Raw genomic sequence first — 21853 nt, forward strand, 5'->3', positions numbered from 1 at the left:
TTTACGTTACTCCTTTAAGGAGCATCGGAAAAGGGCAACTGTTAGTCCTCGAACGAGTAAGCGCATGGCGAGTAGCCGTTCATCTCATATCAGTCATTCGCCAAACAGACTAAAGGTTGTGGCAAATCAGTTCGTCCCCAAAAGCGCTAACCTCCCTACCCCTTTTAGTCCTCCTTTTCTTTGAGTGCAGCACCCCGCAGTAACGCGCCCACCTACATACACCATGGCCACTGTAACTCTATCGCAGGTGGAATCCTAAGATCCCAGAAAGTTTTCACAGTGACGCTTTTCAAGACGTCAACGACTGACTGGTCCGATTCGAGCGTGTCGCCTGTAATATTGACTGGGGCTCCCAGCAAAAGCTGGCTAACGTCTATATTGTCCTTCAAGGCAGTGCGCGGACGTGGTTTGTGAACCGGGAGAGGTGTTTGACCACATGAAATGCCTTCCGTGCTGTGCTGCTAGACACATTCACTAGTAGCGACGGAAGAGACAACGCAAAGCGCCTTCTCGAATCCCATATTCAGAAGCCAAATGAGAGCTTTGGCCTGTTTGCAGAAGATATGGCCCGCCTTCTCCGCAGAACAGACCACGAGATGGACGAAGACGTTGCGCTATCTCTTGCGCGGAGTGAAGGAGGAACTGTTTGCCGGACTCATTAGGAATCCACTGATGACAGTGGCTGAATTCACCAAGGAGGCTACCGCTATCGAACAGGCACTGCAGCAGCGGTACCGCCAATATTATCGAAAGAACTCACCGGTGAATGCTTCAATTCTACTTGAGAGTTGCGGCACGTCTCCGCGTGAAATCATCCGAGAGATTGTGCGAGAGGAGATCCAGCAGCTAGGGATTCCTCCCATGGCACCAGCGGTGGCTTAAGCCGCTGGCATCATTCGGGAGGTAGTTCGACAGGCCTTTTCGTCACCAGACTGGCAGGTGGTGCCGCGACGATTAATTACCGCGGAAACTGTTTGTCGTCCACCTCCAGCCACTTCAAAGCTGCTGACAATGTCAACTACTACGACGCAGCCATCGCCGCCACCCACGACGCCCTATTTTTGACAGTCACCGCCGCCCCCTCCTCTGCCGTATTGCCGACAGCCGATCGCTGCGCCTCGGTCTCACGGCGAAACACCTAACGGCTACCCGCTTCAAGAGATCGATTCATGGCGCACCGCTGACCGCCAGCCGCTATGATTTGTTGCGTTCTCCAGGGTAGCGTACCCAACCGCTGCCGACCAGTTACACCGACGCCTGGTTCTTCAACTTCGACCGGCGTTACTATTGAGTAGAGTGGCGTTGTCGGCGGGCTGCAGGCGTCAAGTAGACCATGGCGATGAGGCAGGGGCAAGACGAGTTCTACTGCGTAACTTCCACTGTTCATTCAATCATTGGTGAAAGGTGTAAAAGAAGAGAATGAAGTCAAAAAGTACATTGCGGGGCCCTTCAAATGGGCCCACTAAAATCGCAGGCGCTATTTTGCTCACGTCAAGGTCACGTGACATGCACTGAGTCCCACAGTGCTTGGCGGCGGCACCACTTTCCAAGGACGATTGGTTTCCAGAGCTTTCCTCCGCTGATGGCAAACCGCGGGTGCTGGGGATCGTAGGCAGCTGATTCCTTCCCTTTCGTTGTCGTTGGTTCGCGGAAAGGGCGTCTGGTTGTTGATGGGAGGCTGATGCATTCTCCCAGTTGATGTCTTCACAAGCGTGCCTCCGCTTGTGGCAGCCCGGGGGTCCTGTCTGTTTCGCGGAAAGGGTTTTCACGCACACACACAATGGGGCCTGTTAGTACTGTGGTGAACCTGCCAGACCGGTAACAACTCGAGACAACCACAGCAAATTAGAAATCCACCCTCCCTTTTCATAAGACATGGTGGTTGAGTATCATTTTTGGCCAGGGGATTACACGCCAACTGTAACAACATCTCCGGCGAGGGAGGAAGATCCCGATGCGTAGGGACCAGCAGCCACTGGTAGTGGGATAGCCGTTTCAGCAGAAGAATTTCCCACAGGGTTGGCGAACCCTTGGTTCGTAGCTGGTAGATTCCTGGGCGTAGTTATCAATCCCTGTGGCGCTCCTGTGCCTTTTCTTTCTGGTCCGGTCCAGTGAAATGGTCTTGAAAACCGGTGTCGCAACTTTTCCTCTCATGTTTGGGCAAGCAATGACCCTAGAACAGTGCCGCACCCACAACCACAAGGCGGTGAGCACAAGGCCACCCTTCCTCAAGATACACCAGGCCTTACGAAAAAAAAATGCTACTGCTTTCCCTTCCCTGTCGCGCGTCCTTCCTCCTTAACACTAAAAATTGCCATTTTTAAAGCGTTGAGATGTGGTTACAAAAATCAGCTAACAATCAACTACAATTTCGCGATAATAAAAAAGGCGTATTAAAAAACATGCCAACCTAAAAATGCCATGGAAACCCGAGTGAGCATGACGCTTTCGTTATTCTAGAGACAACGACTCAGACCGTCGGCATTGCCGTTAAGCTTACCCTTCTAGTGAATATCGAAGGTGTATTGTTGAAGAGCCAAGCTCCAGCACAAAAGACGACCGTCTTTCGTAGACATGGACGGCAGCCATGTGAGGGGACATTGGTCAGTCTCTATGGTGAACCTTGAACCAGCGATATAGCAAGCTAGCTTCTGCACCGCCCATACTACGCAGGCGCATTCCTTTTCTGACGCAATGTATGATTCCTCGCGAACTGAAAACGTTCTACTGGCGTACAGGACAGGGTGTTCCTTTTCATCTCTCTTTTCGCAAAACACCACCCCTCTACCCCGGTCGCTGGCATCAGCCTAAAGAATGAATGGCTTAGAGTAGTCGGTTGCGTACAACCCTGGCTGACTCGTTAGTGCTTTCTTCATCATTTTCTTTTGCGTCATCCCACTTGACCGTCTGCGGTTCTGTTTTTATGAGAGCATCTGTTAAAAACTTGCAATCTCGGAAGAGCGCGGGATATATCTTTGGTAACACCCTACCAAGCCAAGGAATGACCGGAAGTCCCGCTTTGTGCGTGGTTGCGGGAAGTTGTCTATTGCGGTCAGTTCAACCTCGGAAGGCCGATGATGGGCTTGCTCTATTACGTGACCTAGATAAGCTACCTCCGCGCGCAATAATTGGCATTGGGGAGCCTTGACAGTAAAGTTGGCCTGTCGTAGACGACACAACACGTTTCGCAAGTGTTGCATATGGTCCACCCATTATGAAAAGATTGCTATGTCATCAAGATAGGCAAGTGCAATGTCCTCCATTCCTCGTAACATATAGTCCATAAGGCTAGAGAAACAATAGGGAGCATTCTTCAATCCAAAGCTCAGTACTTTCGGTCGAAAGGTTCCCATCGGTGAAATAAACGCCGCCTGCCTGCTTACCCTCTCGGTCAACAGAACCTGCGCGTACCCTCTGACTAAATTGAGCGTGAAGAAGAAATTACCACTGCTAGCTCTTTCAAGCCTTTCCTCGATATGCGGTATTGAGTAGGCCTGGTCCTTTGTGATTAAGTTGAACCTGCGGTTGTCGATACAGGGTCAGGCTCCTTTCCTGGAAGCTCACCGAAGATAAGAGGCGCTATAATCAATCTCTTCGAGTTTGATTACACCTATCTCTAGCATCTTGTTTATTTCAGCGGCCATGACTTGACGTTGACGAGGTGAAATGCGATAAGCTTTCGACCGAACTGATTCCGATGAGGTTAACTCGATATCGTGAACGATCGCAGTCGTCCGGCCCGGTGTGTTTGAACATATCTTTTTAAATTGAAACACGAGTTCCTTCAGTTCAGCCCTTTGATTTGGATTCAACTCCGCTTGCTCTACTAGCTTATCAATTGTCTCGTGAAGGTGTTTTGCCCCCGTTACTGATGTTGACTCCGAAAATTCGACAGGCATCTCCTCAGGTTGGTTAAGGGACATGTTCACAATGGCCTCCCTCTGCCGGTATGGTTTAAGCAGATTGCTGTAGTACACTTGAGGTGTCTTTCGTTTTGCCGGTACCGTGATTACGTAGCTTGTTTCAGATGATTTCTGAATTATGTCAACCGGTCTTTCACATTGAACCTGTAGTTTGTTTTTCAATGAGCGTTTCAGGATTATTAACTTTTCCTCAACTTCAAATCGTCGCGTTCGAGCCGTCCTGTCATAGTAATGCTTAGCATTGCTTTGTACCTTACACATTTCCTGCCCTGCTAATTCTTGAGAAGTGTACAGTGTGTCTAACAGCTCTAGCATGCATGCCACAACCGAAGGGTCATCCGCCCAGCCTTCCCAGGCTTCTCGAACCCTGCGAAGACGGGACCGAAGACAGCGACCGTAAACAAGCTCTGAAGGTGAAAACCATGTTGACCCGAGCGGTGCACTTCGAAGCGCGAACATTGCTGCAGGCAAGCAAACCTGCCAATCGGCTTTGTTCTCATAACAAAGGGCTCTCAAACGCCGTTTCATGACTGAGTGGATTTTGGTTTGACTGCAGGTGGTACACTGAGCTATGAATAATTTTAATACCACACGTTTCCAGAAACGTCGAGGTCAGTGGGCTTGATCTTACTGGATTTGTGCGGGAAACTCTACTCGCGCTAAGTTAGACAAAAACGCGTTGATGATCTCCACCGAGCTTAGTTTTTTGATGGGCACCGCCTCTGGGAAATCGTCGCGGGGCGTAGTACAATGAGAATATGCTGATATCCAGAGTGCGTTGCAGGAAGTGGTCCCAATGCGTCTATTATGAGCCTGCGAAACAGCTCCGTGATAATGGGAACAACTCTCATTGGTGCTTTAGCCTTATGTCAAGGTTTACCAATGCGGTGACATGTGTCGCAGATTTTTACGAATGCTTCTACTTCTCGAAAGCAGCTAGGCCCGTACCATCCCTCCAGTAAGCGGTTCTTTGTTTTTCGAATGCCCCGATGCCCTGTCCAAAAGGGCCCGTGGACCGGGTGCAGGCACTGCTCACGATAGGAATGCTGCACCACGAGTTGATCAAATTGCACTCCATTTCGACTGGTGTACTTCCTAAAGACGACGCCTGCCCTCTTGAGAAACTTTACGTTCTGTTTGGCCACACCTTCTTTCGCGTCTGGCCTTAGGTTACGCAGGGTGGAATCTTTTTCCTTTTTCGCAATCAACGTGGCAGGGCTCACATTCAATAACTTTCTTCTGCATCCTGTCTCTCGAGACATTTCAGTTCCGGTGCTTTCCTGACCTCACTAGCTCGTGTACTTTCCGCAACATCCCCTATAGGGCTGTCCTGTTTGGTGCTGGTTCACGAATTCTCCGTCAGAACTGTTTCCTCCACCACTGGACATTCGTACACTGCCTTGGCGGCTAGCTTCGTTGCCTTGGAATGAATTACGGCTGGCACTATTCCCTCACTAAACTAGATTTCCTTGCGTAGCAGCGGATTTTAGAAAACAAATACGGATACAGCGCCGGGATATATGCCAAGATGGCGGCATCAAGTCCGGTACTACAAAAGGGCCTTCGATGCGAATCTTTGGCACAGGGAGACAAACTCTGGAGGCCTCTACGGCTTGCGTTATTGAAGCACATTCTCCCGTGAACTGTCCTTCCTCTACGTACGATACGCGCAGCACGTCCATTGTGGCAGCCGAGTCGCGAAGCACCCGACATGGTTTGCCGTTTACGACGAGGTCTCGAATGTACGGTTCCAGCAAGTTCAGATTTTCCACGTTACTACTTAGAGACATCAACACTAGTTTGGGACTGCAACTCACGGAGATATGCCCCGTTTGCTGGCAGTTGTAGCAAACTATCGATTTTTGCCTCGAAAGCTTTTTTCTTTTGCCTTTGTGCCCTCCGTTCGGCTGACTCCTCCTTTCTCTCGCTGTCCTCATCCCTATTTTTTACCGTATCTGATTTTCTTTTGATCTATACTGACTCGACCTTGGCCATCGCTTTGGCTCGTACGGTCTGTATTTATTCATCTCCTTCTTAGGAGCTTCATTGCCTTACAATGCATGGCGCGTTATGTACTCCTCAGCAATATCGGCCGCTTTCGTGATAGTGTCCACGTCTGGCCTATCCTCAACGCAACACTCGATGTTTTCTGGCAGCCGGCAGTACAACTGTTTTAGTGCAACGCACTGCATTGTCTTTTCGGCATCGCCGAGTGCACTTTCTTCTCTCAGCCATTCTTTCACGTTTACCTCCAAGGTGTTTGCACAATCTGAGTATGACTCACTTTTGGTCTACTCTACTTCACTTAATTTTCACTTAATGCTTCTGCTGATAATCTATACTTTTTAAGTAGACTTGCTTTCACTTCATCGAAGTCCTCTGCTTCTTCTTTCCCCCTGCGGGCAATGATATCAGCTACCTGACGTGGCAGTAACGTAACCAGGCATTGCGGCCACGTGTTTCTCGCGAATTTCGCCTTCTCACAGGTGCGCTCAAATCACACCAGAAAAAGACCTATGTCCCCGCCTACTACGTAGGGTGCCATTAGACCTGTCATTCTGCGCTCGCTTTCTCGTGCCTCTTCCAGTATTTTGAGCCCTCAGAAACTCAATATCTAGGCGCCTCATTTCGAGGTCGCGCTCTTCTTTGGCGGCACGTGCTGCACGCTCGTGTTGTTCTTTTTCTTCTAGACGCCTACGCTCTTCTTTTTCTTGTAGGCGCTTACGCTCTTCCTTTTCTTCTATGCGCCTACGCTCTTCTTTTTCTTCTAGGCGCTTACGCTCTTCTTCTTCTTCTAGGCGCTTACGATCTTCCTCCTTATGCACAATGCTCTCTCGGCATTGGTTCAGATCATCGTCGTCGGCCCCTGTTGCTTCGATCGCCTCAATGATCTGCGGCTTTCTCTTTGATTCGGCAATTTGTAGGCCCAACTCCATGGCCAAGCTCAACAATCCCAGCTTTTTTAGTGCCTTCAAGTTCATTACTGCCCTCAGTGCTGCTAACTCTTCACTCTGTAACAACCCCGACGCACTCAGAACTTCCGTCAATGGTTAAAGAAAATCCCTGCTCTGTACTTCCCAAAAAATACGCAAAGCCAAGTGATATCTTAGTGAATAAAAGATGTGCACTCACCATATGTGGTCGTGAACCCTGACACCTTCCTTCCGAACGTTGTCACCAGGACGAAGAGGAGACGATTTCTTAGATGTCGTCCAAAGTACGGGTCTCCAGGGCAGCGTATTCCTCCGATGCTTACCAGTTGGGTTCTCCAAGGTAGCGTACCCCACGTCTGCCGACCAGTTGTTGCGACGGCTGCTTCTTAAACTTCGGCCGGCGTTACTATTGGGTAGCGCAGCGTTGTGGGCGGGCTGCAGACGTCTGGTAGACCATAGCGACCAGGCAGGGACGAAACGAGTTCTAGTGCGTAACTTGCGCTCTTTATTCAATCATTGGTGAAGGATGTAAAAGAATAAAATGAAGTAAAAAAGTACTTGTGGGGCCCTTGAAATAGCCCCACTAAACTCGTCAGCGGGATCCTGCTCGCGTCATCGTCACGTGACATGCACTGAGTCCCACGGTGCTTGGCGGCGGCACCCACTTTCCCAGGACAATTGGTATCCCGAGCATGCCTCCGCTGGTGGTAACCCGCGGGACCTGGGGATCGCAGTCAGCTGATCCCTTCTCTTCCGCGCGTCGTTGGTTCGCAGAAAGGACGTCGGGTTGTGGATGGTCGGCTGATCCACTCTCCCTGTTGACGTCTTCACGAGCATGCTTCTGCTGGCGGCAACTCAGCTTTCCTATCTGGCTCGTGCAAAGAGTTTTCACGCACACACACAAAGGGGCCTGTGAATACTGCGGGGCATCCACCAGACCGGTATCCGCTCGAGACAACGATAACAAATTAGGATTCCGTTCTTCGTTTCGCTTAGCCATACACACATGACGAAGGGGCCTATAAGTACTGTGGTGCACATGCCAGACCGATGACCACTCGAGGCAGCCACAGCAAATCAGGCATCCACCCTTTGTTGTAATGAGGCATGGTGGTTGAGCATCCTTCTTGACCGGGGGGGAGGGGGTACATGCCAACCGCAACAGCTTTCACTGCGGCGAAGAAGGACATGTTAACCGCGCGTGCCACTACCGTGCAGCTGGCTATTCAAGATTTCCCAACTGCATTTACCCTCTATTTGATGCTCCACATAGCTACGACGGCAATTCTACAAACTTCATGCCGAAAGATTCAGCGACACCTCAATCGCGTTCCCCATCTCCGGCTTTTTGCACCAAACCAAGCCGTCACGCTTTTCCTGACGCCTCAAGGGCCTGCATAGGAAATACTTGAGGTAGTGATCTCCGGGGATGAGGTAGTAAACCGTTTAGCTGTCCAAGAGCCCCCATGAGCAATGATCGACAACTGCACCCACATCTACTGTAATCGACGCCGTCAGCGCCGACCGGGTCATTCGCATTGACGGCCACCAAGTGGCCACTCTCATAGATACTGGTTCGCATTTTTCAATAATAAATCTAAAGCTGACCGACAGGCTGAGGAAAGTGAAGATGCTGTAGACCGGGCCCAACATTAGAACTGCCGGCGGCCATTTGAAGATGCCGATTAGAAAATGCACAGCCAGAATAGTAATCGCCGGTTCAGCCTTCGTCGCCACCCTCGTCATTCTTTTTGAGCGTTGTAAGAAATATATATTGGGGATCGATTTCTTGAGTCGTACGGTGCAGTGAATAATGTCCGCGACCTCGTCGCTACATTTTCTACGAGCGCCGACGACGTCAACCCAGCGGAACACCAGCGACTCCGCTTACGTATCGCCGGTGACGACGTCGCGCTTCCGCCGCGACGTTCTTCCCTCGTGCCTGTAATCTGCGACAACTTGCCCATCGGGACCGACGTCCGAGAACACATGAACGCACTGGTACTGAGTCAAGGCGTTTCCATCGCCACGGCTGTAATTAATGTACTCGACAGACATGCTGAACTCCTACTGACAAATTTTAGCAGGGAACGTCTATAAATCGTTAAAGGCATGGCTATTGCTTACTTCGATGAATGTACCCAAATACAAGACTTCTCTTAGTGCAGCACGCCTCGTCCACCATGGCTAAGCCTGCCCCTGTGGTTGATTTCAGTCCCACCTTATCCTATATGGACGCAGAGGGTATGTGCCAGGCGATGAAAACGACACTGAAGTTGAGCGCGGGTAGAAAAACAGAGACGACAATGACGTCGCATTGACTGTTCCGCTAAAGTGCTTTCATACGTCCTCTACACCGGCTCTCTCGTCTGCTACTAGGTTGCGACCATATTCACAGGTTGTATACAGAAGGACGCTTCGGATGTCACTCGATATGGCGACCGAACCACTCAAACATCACCGTGAGTCGTCGCCTTCCCTCTCGTCATCTTCTTCACTGACAGCGGATCGTAGCAATATTTTCACTTCGCTTGCCTGTTAGGGTTTGTGGCTCCCGCTGGAAATGCGGTGTCTATCTTGTGTGTTATGCTGCGCTTGTGCTGCGTGCGTGGCGTCTACCGTGAACATCTGTTCGCATCGTCACGTCTGACGGCACGCACGATGCCGAACAATTTTTGTGTGCCGATATGTAACGGCCATTTCGGTACTGGGAAAAATGTGCAAGTCTTTTATTTCCCCAAAGATGAGGACACGCGAACGAAGGGGACGCGTGCCATTTGCCGAAAGAATTTCAAATCAGCTGCATATTAGTGGCGAGAAGTTGGCGTAGTGCCCTCTCGCTAGTGACGTCACGGCCAGGACGGCGCTCTCTGCGGCTCGATCGGCTGTTGCAGCTGCTTGTTCCCTTGGTGGAGGCTTGGGATAGTGGTGGCTCGAGCCATACTTATTGAATGATATATCGGCTTCTTTCTGCTATCATGAGTGAACCGCAGTTTCTTCAAAACCGCGTGAGCCGAGAAGCCTTGTGGCTTGGATATCGCAAGCTATGTAGTGTTGAAATGGGCTAATGGTTTTGCAATGCATATATGCGCCTTGTCTGTCCATAAAGTTTCCGTAAATAGAATGGCTGCACATTCAACACGTGAAGTTTCTGCGATCCTCCGTTAAACACTTAAATTTCGTTAAGTATTTAGCTGTGAGATACATTGAATTTTACAAAGAAGGAAAATCTTGGTTTATGGTGTAAACATTATGAATCCGTGTAAGGAGGCTGCCAAGCGAAGCTTTTATCATCAATCTTTTTCCTCTGGTGAAGTGTTATTGTCAAATATAGACACTTTATTAATTCGTAAAGGGAAGAGTGGGGCGCGTTTCGTATGAAAAGGTTTGCAACTATACTTCTACTTTTATATGAATCTGGCACACAGAAAACGCACTGCCCTTGGCTCGTAACCCGATGGCGCGTCGTGTAGAGTATGTACATGCTTCACTTATACCATAACAGCAATTAGCTGAAAGAAAAATTTTGTTATGAAGATCGAGAGCCAATCAATTGCCGCTATGTATATTCTATCATTTTGGCTTTCATGGCGGTTCTCAGTAACCTCTATAGATAATGTGGCATACCCCTCACGCAGCAGCAACAACCAAGTGTCTTTATGGCGAGGCACGTATTGTTCTCTGAACCGATCTGTTGCTGATTACAGCTTGGAATTGAAACCACGATACTGTTTTTTACAGCGCCAATTGCAATGCCTAAAGTATACTTGAGGCAGTACAGCGCAGCTGAGGCTGCCTTGAAAATGAAAATTCGACTACTTTGCGCCTCACCACGTCTCGATTCTGCGTTGTTGAGAACTGTTCGCTTCGTCACTACGTAAAAGAAAACCTCGCATACCCACCTCATTCGGAGGATACCACAAGCCTCACATGAATTCACTTGATGTTTGACCTCCACCGGGGAGGGGAATAAGGATATCTTCAACACAACTAATGAATGACGCTTCTTTCTGGCTGGAGCCCTACGGTCCAAAAGGCATATTTCAATAAAACATTTGGGCCGAGCAGCCTGTGTCAGCTAGCCAAAGAGATTCGTCATGTCTGTTCCTCCACCGATACTTCCTCAAGTGAGTTCAACGTGCAGCGCAGAAAAGGGAATAAATATTGGTACATTCCTTCCCGCAAGCTGCAAACAGCTGTAAGCCTCAATTCGTTTTACTTCAAGTTAGCGCCGCTTAAAGTTAATGCTCAAGAATGGCCTAATTTTCAGAAGCCGTTCAATAAGCAAGCGGTGCTGGTAGAATCTAAACTGCAGTGTTGATTAAGTCTTCGGACTACAGCCGAGCGTTGCTGTGAAGAAATTCAAACTTACATATTACACTATGAACTACTCGTCTTGAGCAAACGTGTTATCGGATTCAAATCAAGGTAAATGTTGTGGAAGTCATTTATAGCCAGCTTTTGTAAGATCCTTGTTCCATCATGGCAGGTACGATATCCTAACTGGGTTCTTATTTACTGTTCTTGAGGTTATGCTTTTGTTATTCACATGAGTTACCCCTGCAAAGTGTGGATCCGTGCATGAAAAACTTGCAATGGGCTGGTCAGAGCTTCTTCGGCCTGGCACTGTAGCAGTACCTGTGGAAAATATGTTGTCTATTAAATAAGCTCTTTATTTTATTTTAGCGAACGAAGACATCGTAAAAAATGGCTGTGGCTTAGGTAAGGTTAAGCCCAGGATGCGAAGCATACTAGCCTTTATTTTAGTTGTTGAACCACTGTTTAGCCTGGTGAACTGCTGTTGCTTGGCTATATTTGGTTCGGCTAGACGAAGAAACAACTCATGCATTACTTCTTCGCCTTCAAGAGTGGAACGCGACAGCGTTCCCGTCGACCCGCCAAGGGGTGTAAGACAATGGGCTACAGGGCAGCGACTACGCGCCCCGCATTGGACGCGGTGAGCGTCGAGCAAGCAGCGTTCGGCGCGGCACCCTTACAAAAATGGTTGTTGAATTTCCATTGTTGATCTGTTGTACTATCATTGATTCCATAGAAACTCCACAAAATTACAACATTCATTGAGCCAGCACCATGATAGTTCAAGAAAATTTTTATTGACAACTACACAATAATTTTTTTATTGATGAAATATTGTTCAATTTCTATTGTGTAATGCCAACAACTGGACCGAGTTAAACAGGCGACATACAATTTACACGAAACAATAAACAAAAGTTTAGGTTCCTTAGTTTAGGCTACAACATGAAATGGCGTTATTAAGCTGGCCAGAGCTTCAACCAATCATTATTAAAAAATTTGTTGCACAGGCAGTTGTACGTTCAAGTGCAGAATAAAGGCCACTGCAAAATAATGCACTAATGCGTTATTAATGCAAAATAATGCTGTATTGAGCCGCTGCAGCGCCAAATGCACAATCTCCGGATAGGTTCAACTTATTTTAATCATTGTGGATATTGCAATGTGCGCTATAACTGCAATGGAAGACCTGAAAAAGATTGAGTGTAGGTGATTCAGTGTAAAGCTTGAACATTGTACTACCAAGGAAAGAAGAGGTTCATCCCACTGGGCAATGTACAGGGCACTTTTTCTTTTTCGCTGCACCAAATTTTTAAACTTGCAAAATATAAATCACGGTAATGTTATGTTTACCATAGGACTGCACAGATTGGCGGCCTCTAGATACAGAGCAATAGCCGCACTTACGTACGTAATTAGCAAAGTTAAGCTAATTAACTTTCTAATTATCAGCAATAGGTGGCTACAGCAAATGAGTACTTTGGTGCCCGTGCTCGACACTACCTATCCCAATGATCAAATTTTGAATAGTGGATTTCATGTGGGAGCTTCGCGAACAATTAGTTCCCCTTGGCAGGCTCCTTGAAATCGAAACTGGCTGGACAAAGAGCGCCTTTGTCGTCGGCGTAGCTTCATGTCTTCCTCAATGCATGCAGAAGCATCCAGAATACTGAGAGGTAACCGGTTCTTGAACTTTTGTTTCGAGCCTATCGGTACGTCGATGTACGGATCCTACTGGACCTTACCAAAATTTATACTACGTGGCATCACAAGCTACCACAACAATACAGAGCCTGCGGAAAGGCGACCTCACGTAAATTTACACTATTACATTACGGCAAAATATGCAACAAAATTCAGTGTAAGCGCGCCCACACGCCGATTGGCAGAGGTCACGCGACCAACTACGTTGATGATGATGATGATGATCGGCACCAAAAACCTTTGAAACAGGGCGGAGACAAATAGTCCCTTAGTCTGCTTGATTTATTCAGGTTTTACATCTATATGTAGCGACCGAGACGCGACTCATACAGACTCATGTTCGCATCAGCAAGCGCGACCTGCCCGTCGTCAGAAGAAAACATTTGTCGATTGATGCCGTTCACTTCTTCTCGCGCCATCGTTGCCGCGTAAGGTAACCTTCAGCGCATTGGTTAAGCAGCACAGCTTTACCACTGCATTCGCGCGGCTGCAACAACGAGCACTTAGGGAATGAGCCAAACCAGTGGTGAATCGCCACCATTTTCGACTACTCGCTTTGATAACTTGATGGATTTGTTGCCTTCGAGATCGAGACGATGTGTCGTCACGGAGGAAATCTCGGAGGCTATGCTTCAACATTGCCATCAATACTGAATCATTGTTTCAACGCAGATAATTGCGATTTGCGCAGCAACATAATTTATTTTATTACACTTTGTGTATAAATGACAGCTTTGCAAAAAAATTATAGGAGTTCTTCCCGAACGAAATATTTTTGAAAGTTTTTTACCAAACTTAGCGAAATGTACAAAAGTTAACAAGCAACATTGAAATTTGTTTCTTTTTTTGCGTGTTTGGTTGTTTGGCATTTGTTTTCGTCGCCATTTCGCTTTTTTGCGTGGTCACCGTGTGCGCGTTGTGTGCGTCGTGAGCTGTAAGCATGCGTGTGCGTTGTGATCTGCTGTTGCGCGACAAGAGACATTTTTGCCAAGAGCGTTGGGAGACGAAAAGCTGAATGTGCCCGTCCGTCCACTGGCTGACGCGGAGGTATGCCACCGACTGGCCTGCGTGGAAGCGTGCATGAAGAATGGAGCGCCGGCTGACCCGACGGTAAGCACGTTTCTTGTCTGTATAACTGATCGGCAATGTTCTGACTGGTGTCGTAGAAGTCGCGGGGCGCTTTTTTTGTCTCTGGGTGTACGTCGGGCAGACTTGCGCCTGTGGCGCTCGTGCTGTGTGAGTCAACCACTCCGAGCTGTATGTCTGATTCACGCGTGGTGCACGGCGTCGGTGTTTCAAAACATTTCGTGCCGGGCCGGTCCCGTGTGCGTGTGTAGCGTGTTGCATGCTCATTCGGTCCATCAAGCGCCAAGGTGGGGTCATGTCTGTTTAAGCTGTGTACTTAGCAGCCTGGCCTATTCGTCTGTACTACACGGTAGCCAAGTTTATCGCGAACTGAAATGCACGAAACCACTTAAAACAAGGGCGCCTGTTCCTGTGTTGTCATGCTCGTCCCCACCCTTTGCGGTAGCTTAGTGTTGCACCACTGGCCTTGAGGCCGCAGGTGCAACTCCGGCTGCGGCAGCCGGATTTCGATGGGGCGAAATGCAAAAAACGCTCGTGCTTGGATATGGGTGCTTGTTAAAGATCGGGGTCGTGGTCAAATTTAATTGTAATACACTGCGGCGTACCTTGTAGTGAGATCGTGGCTTTGGATAGTAAAATCACAGAATTTGAATGTTTAACTTGCTTGACCCTGTTTTAAGTATTACCGTTGCAGCAGGACCCATGCACAGCCGTTTATATGAAAATCGAATTGGCGGACCGTCTTTTCCTTGTATTGTCATCAAATAATCATGCAGAAATGTCGTGGCCGATATCGTGTCATGTCTAATAAACGCGGATCGTCCTATAAAACAGGCTGGTTGATCGTTCGCGAATCGAATGCTACCGTGTTGTAAAAAAGTAGAAAAAAAATGCCTAAAGCGCATGTGATTGACGCCACCAGTTTCTCTCTCAGCCCTGGGTATCTTTTTCATGTTGCAAAATCATTTCTGTGAAATTATTTGTGTGCTCTGGATATCTTAAAGAACAAGATTTTACTCAAACCTGTAGTGTATTAAGACTTGTTAATCCGGCGTTACTATAAATATATGCCTTCTTGCTAAAAAGAAAGAAAAAAGGTTATTAAAGCATGCAAGCCTCTGAATACGAGAGAAAAGATGCAACCTTTAGACCAAATCTGGGTTATTTTTCCCTTCAGAGGACTGACCCAAATTCCTACTTTTATGTTCGCACAGAAAAGTGCCTTGTCATAAAGATGTAATATCAGACACTTTCTTTTGAAATGTTTTTCTCTTAACCGCCCTGTGAAAAACTGTTGGTAAAAGAATTCGGTTCTTGCTATTTCAGTATACCTAAAACATATGCAGTGAACAATAAAAATATTCAACTAATTCATTCAGTCACATAAATAAAATACATTGCTAACACAGTAGCTGGTAGCAAGAAACACTTGGTTACATAAGCATCAAGCACTTATATACATTTTTTGTTATTGATGGCATTTCACTGTGTAGCTGATGTGTAATACTGCATTTATAAAATACTTTAAATAGTGGCATCCACAGCATCTGGAGAAGAGTGCAGGGCACATTGTGTCTGATACTAGTGCAAACTTGCGTGACACATCAACAGCAGGCAACAATCTTACACCATCTGTTTAATGGTTTCTGTGAATATAAAAAAGGATCTTTAAGGCCCTTCCCTGCATGTGCGAATGTACTTTGCCACACCGAATAAACAGTGCTAACATAACAAGAACCAATTGAACATGCCCTTCCACATCAAACGTTCCTGTGTACACGCCCTGTAATATTTATGGAAGTATAGGTGTCGAGGCCCTTTAGCCAGTTTATGTATGGAACTCCATGACTCGGGACAAAAAAGCACACTGCAGCAGTGTATGGGTCTGGTAGTATTCAGTCCGTACTAGAATTTATGAGGAATATTGAATACTGAAGCATATTTAAAAAAACTTAGATGTATTGATCATACTGATTTGTTCCCTTTTGCTGCTTGAAAGAAATACCCATTAATTTTAATAATTTTGTGGATAAACATGCCTATTCTTGAATTCAAAACTATCTGTGCAGCATGTGTGAAGACCTGCAACACTTTAATGGAAGGCTTCTCGGCTTCACTCGACTATCACGAAGTGTCATGCATCCGACTCATGTTAAATGCCAGGCTCGCCAAGTCACGCTTCAGTGACTGATGCACAAAAACCGAAGGGTCGCAAAATTCATTATTAAGTGCGAGATATTTTGCTGCATAAGGAAGTAGCATTTGGTGCTTTATCGCTGAAATGGTTGAAGTACATATTACTTTTATTCAGCGGTTGTATTGCTTTCTCATTATGCAGAAGCTGGCAAGAGAGTGAAGAGGCTACGAAAAATCCTCAACATCGAGAGCAAGCCAGAAGAACCAGTAATTGCTTGCACACAGGTACGCTTATTGTGTGCTGCCAGTTGTTCTCCCTTCTTTCTTTTGCTGTCTTTTTTGGCAATATAGTGCATTTGAAATGATTCCGTGAACAAAGCAAGATTAAATCAGTGTTTCCCAACTTCTGGCCCCTGGAATCACTTGACATAGCGAAAGGGATCTGTATGGATCACTTAAAGATTTGCAGTTGATCTTGCGATGTGTGACTATGACTAAAATTGATATCTGAGCAGCATGGTGGCAGGTAGCAAGCCGTTGCAGGAAAGTTGCTGGTGCTGTATGCTATTTAGCAATAATTAACAATGATCGTGTACGAGATCACGCTCACTGACGACAGCTTGTATATCTGTGGGCAACCAGCCGGCACCTACTAAGTCCACCTCTGAACAACTTATATTTGTTCGCACACGTGCACATGTGCTGCAGTCAGTGTCAGTAACTGCAAGCAACTGTCAAAGAAATGCCTCTGCAATGCAAACCATGCAACGGTGCTGCAAGACATTTGTTTTTCTTCTGCTGTCATTTATGGCTTGTCCTTTTGATGATAAATTGTTCACCTTTATGCTCTGTGTGATAAAAAGTGAGCTTTTAAAGTGTCGCTTAATTTTCTGTGTACAGGTTGACATTGGTGGCCGGACGCTGATTGATAAGAACATCCTCGATCAGCTGAGCCAGGCCTGTGACTGTACCAGTGGCCGTGGAAAATTCGTCAGGGCACTTTTGCACCACGTCTTTACTGATGGTGGGCTCCACAGCAAGCCGCTGCTTGGGGGAAGAGCTGCCTACGTGGCGAGACGGTTCAAGAGGAGGCCCTCAACACTGTATGCGTGGAGACCGGTAGGTGTGTACGCTATTTTAATAGTCATGTAGTCTTAAATAATGAAATCAGAACATGCATATAAGTTAAAGAAAGGCTATTTGTACAAACTGTACTGTTAGCAACTGGATAAAGTATAGTAAGTGTTCCTAATATTTAGTGTAGAAAAACAAATAGTTCCCTTCTTTCATTATTTACATTATGGCCACAAAGTTATGCACAAATTTTAGAGGCCTGATAAAAGAAATGATTGGTTGAGCTATAGATTGATCACAGCTGCTTAAAAGATACTGATGGGCTAGTCGGTGAGCCATGATATTGAAGCAGCACACTTACATCTGACACATACGCGTACACATAGAAAGGACATACACAGGCGCTGGACTGCACATTTTACAATATTGCTTAAAGACGACCCGTCTTTTGTAGTGCCACTTGAGAAGCACACGTGCTCTGATGGCAGTGAGGTGTGACAAGAGCGAGAGTAAAACACAAAAAAAAAACACAAATAGAGGTGACATTTTTGGATTCCCACCCTGAATAATCAAAGTCTAAATAGCGGCACGCTTTTTCAGAGAATGATACCAAGGTGCAACCGATAGACCTATCTTTCCATTTGTCAGTTTCTGTTGCTTTGTTTGTTATGTTCCCTGCGCAAAACTTCCGTATCTTTCAGGACATGTTTGCAGCCCCAATCCTTGCAATGATAGGCTAAATGACTTGTATCTTTAGCCGTGCAGGGATAAATGTGCTCATTTGGCCTTGTATATTCAAGCACCTGCATGTCTGCCCAGTGTATGCCTTGTTACAGGACAGAAGGATCCTATAAACCACTCCGTCTGCACAAGTGACATAGGGCTTTCGATGGTTGATTGCACAGGGACTTGTTCTTTTTTTTGTGCCGTTCACCTTTTTGCACAGGATCGACAACTGCACAGGTGTGGTAAACACTACATCAACGCCTGCCCTTTGACCTATCTTTTGCAGATTGTGGGAAATTGTGTGTACATAAGGTATGACTGCGTTGTCTTGACAGTCCTTGTGACTGCAGTGGATCCGCTCACTTTTTTGTGTTTAGTAACCTGAAACGTATCAAGAGCTTCGATGGATACCTAGGGCTCCTGAGGCGGGTTACCTTGTTTGTGAAGCTGGTTTCACATTTGTGATGGCATGATTTTTGCAGTGCGTTAAGAAAGCAAGAGCGGACAATCGCCCTCTTCACAAGCTTTGAATGTGCCGATTGGTAGGGAAGGACAGATTTGTTGCTCCTTGGTTCATAATACCAACATACACACCAATGCAGTGTTTTATAAATGCCTCACGTCATTGTTACTAACACATAAGCTACCTATCAGCGGTTTTATTAGGTTTTTAGACCTTGGTGCATATGTATCCTCTGATCAAATCTGTTGGTCTTATGAGCCAAGGAGCAACAAAGCTGTCCTTCCCTACCACTCGGCCCATTCAAAGCTTGTGAAAAGGGTGACTGTCCACTCTTGCTTTCTTAACACACTGCAAAAAACATGCCATCACAAATGTGAAACAAGCTTAACAAACCAGGTAACCTGCCTCAGGAGCTCTGGGTATTCATCGAAGCTCTTGATCAGTTGCAGAATGCTTACATAAGAAGACAGAAAAGGCGAGCGGATCCACGCACAGTCACAGGGCATTACAAGCTGGTCATGCCTTATGTACTCACAATTTCCCAAATCTGCTAAAGATAGGTCACAGGGCTGGCATTGATGTGATGTTTTGCGCACCTCTGTGATTGTCGAGCCTGTGCAAAAAGGGGAATGGCGCGAAAAAAGGAACAAGTGCCTGTGCAATCAACCACTGAAAGCCCTGTGTGAATTGTTCAGAGAGAGTGGTTTATAAGCTCCCTCTGTCCTGTAACAAGGTATACATTGGGCAGACGGGCAGGTCCTTGAGTGCGAGGCTAACTGAGCACAATTATCACTACATGGCTAAAGATTCAGATCACTGAGCGTTTCATTGCAAGGATTGTGGCTGCAAACCCATAATGAAAGATACGGAAGTTGTGCACAGAGAACACAAACAGCAAACGGGAAATTCTTGAAGCAATAGAAATTGACAAATGGAAAGATAGGTGTATCAGTTGCCCCTCAGTATCATTCTCAAAAGAAGCATGCTGCTATCTTGGACTTTGGTTATTCATAGTGGAAATCCAAAAATTTCATCTTTATTTGTGTTTTTTGTGCATTTTATCCTGGCTCTTGTCACACCTCACTGCCATCAGGGCATGTACGCTTCACAAGAGACACTATAAAAGATGGGTCTTTGAGCAATAAAGCAGTAGTTGCAGTCTGGCGCTTGTGTATGCCCTTTCTAAGCGTACGTGTCAGATGTAAGTGTGCTGCTTCAAGATCATAGCTGGCCAGATAGCACCCATGTATTCCTAGGTCGACTTCTGCACCAGCTATTTCTGATGGCACATTTTAATATATGCTCGGCGATTTGCTATGTGCTGGCTATCTTATAGCTTTGTTTCTTTACTAAGAAAAACCTGCACTATTTTTCAAGACTTCTTGGGTTAACCTAGCGCTTATTGTTATTATAAAGTGTCAAATGTATATGTTGCATGAAAGGTTCACTCTAGCAGGAACTTAGTGAATGCACAGAGAGGAAGAGCCCCATCACATTCGTGTGACAGTCACGTTGAGCATGGAGCTGATTTAGTTCATTTGCTGCATGTCTGACCACCACTGCTGTCATGTGTAAGCAGCAGGCTGCACCTACATTAAAGATGAATGTTTTCTCTTAAATCAATTAAAGGGTGACAGGAAGTAGTAAATTCCATATGCAATGTTTTCACTTGCTATGTTCAAGCTTTGCATTGCCATAGTGACCATCAGATAATTTAAAGCATAATGCTGTTTGTAATAACACTTAATCAAGGATAAAACCAAAATATTACAGGATTTTTTGGGCAGATAATTCGAGCATGAAACTAGTTTAATCTGCATAGAAGCTCACTTGTATACTTTTTGTCTAGCAGCTTGTACAAAGCTCTTGCCACATTTACCATGACTCCTTATACTGTTATTATAGCTCCTTATGCAGAACATCAGTAGTACATGGATTAAACATGAAAGCTTCTAGTAGATATTTATTTCTTAGTTTTGTGGTTTAAATAATCACTATTGCCTGCTAATTTAATTTGCTAAAGCTGCACATTGTTTCATTTACTCATATGTTTTCAGGATACACCTGCTCAGTTTCCAGGAGCCAGTGTTCTGTACATCAAGAAGAGCCTATCCTTGCTTCTTTCGTGATAAATAAAATGAAGTAAGACCATGCCTTTTCATATGCCTTCTTATTTGTTACTGCTGGCTGCACCTCATATTCAGCCTCAGTAAGCATTATTTTACATGAAGTCATTGCATTGAGGACTGAATGCAATGACAACATTATGAAGATGCTGCGCAATACAATGACAACCCAGTGGAAAAATAGTACAATGAAAATCCAATGAAGATCCCATGAAAACACAACACAATAAAAATACCATGGAGACCCCATAGAAATACACCACCATAATACTCCAATGGAAATACAATGGATTCACGGTGGCCACTTTTCCATAATCTCTCAACAAATCCTCCATCAAATGCCAATGGAATTTCCACAATTTTTCTGTTGATGGTACAATAAGATATCGATGGAAAATCAATGGATTCCCAACAACATTTTTTGTAAGGGCAACGAAATGTGCGCCTGAGCAAGAGACGCACGCCTTAGAAACAGCGCGTTTCTAAGGCAACACCGCATTCACTAGAGGCGCTTTTGTACCGCTTTGAAGCGTTGTACTCGTGGCTCAGTGGTAGCGTCTCCGTCCCACACTCCGGAGACCCTGGTTCGATTCCCACCCAGCCCGTCTTGCAAGAGTTGAGCCAAAGCCACTTCTCCTCTGTCGTGACGTCACGGTGTCACGTGATTTCATGGTCACCGCCGCGCCTGAGGAGCTGGGTTGAGCCCTCGTAATATGCTTCGCATAAAATATATTTGAGGTGACCATCATAAGTATGCAAGCACACGGAACTTGGGAGACCAAACGGAAACACTGAATAATGCGCCCGGGCACCGCCCGAACTGCAGCAGACGACAGGCGCGAGTCCGTGGCCTGACGTCACGCGAGCGGTGCTCACAGCGCCCCTGCAAGTCGTTTTCGGGGCTCACACTAAGCCAAAACATTTATATTGTCTTCATGTTTCTATTTTTCCTAAGCACGTACTTTTGTTTGTAGGTGAATGTAATTCGTGTTGGTGAAGTTATCAAACAATACAAAGCGTCGCGAACTTATTGCATTCATGACATCGCTATTTTTATTGTCGCTGTTTGCCTCTATACGAGCGATTGTTTTTCATAAATGCAGAATTTCATCAGTACAGGTATCGTGTAGCAGTTAGCGAGATTGCTAGCAAACTGTGCAACCAACGTACTTTTTAGCGTCCTTTGCAAGTAGAAGAATAACCTTGCACTTGTTTGGACAGAAGAGTACAAAAAAAAGGGAAAGCACTTATATTTACTGAAAAATAATATTGGCAATTTACTTTCTTGGAAAACTAATTTGCATATATCACGGATTTTTTGTAGGTTAAAAAGAATCCTTCTGAATGCGATGCACTAACGGCTTT

At 46.1% G+C, this 21853-nt stretch overlaps 1 protein-coding gene and 1 long non-coding RNA gene across 9 annotated transcripts in view; both read left to right on the forward strand.

The window, feature by feature from the left end:
- Positions 1 to 21853, forward strand: part of LOC135914802 (protein 5NUC-like) — a 348591-nt gene that overhangs the window by 95519 nt on the left and 231219 nt on the right. Inside the window, exon 1 of one of the 7 annotated variants that reach the window (XM_070538304.1) lies at positions 9146 to 9318. The exons of the other annotated variants lie outside the window; for them this stretch is intronic. The gene's annotated coding sequence lies outside the window, so the exon portion shown is untranslated. Of the gene's footprint in view, positions 1 to 9145; positions 9319 to 21853 lie in introns of those variants that run through there. 7 annotated transcript variants of the gene reach the window in all.
- On the forward strand, positions 13740 to 20497 carry LOC135914722 (uncharacterized). Of its 2 annotated transcripts, none has more exons than XR_011514784.1 (4): positions 13740 to 13987; positions 16302 to 16384; positions 17000 to 17218; positions 20420 to 20497. It is a non-coding gene; the product is annotated as an uncharacterized lncRNA (long non-coding RNA). The 2 variants fall into 2 exon arrangements; XR_011514785.1 differs by having other exon boundaries at positions 17000 to 17222; positions 20420 to 20434.

This window comes from Dermacentor albipictus, chromosome 5, assembly GCF_038994185.2.
Source record: "Dermacentor albipictus isolate Rhodes 1998 colony chromosome 5, USDA_Dalb.pri_finalv2, whole genome shotgun sequence".
Lineage (NCBI taxonomy): Eukaryota > Metazoa > Arthropoda > Arachnida > Ixodida > Ixodidae > Dermacentor > Dermacentor albipictus.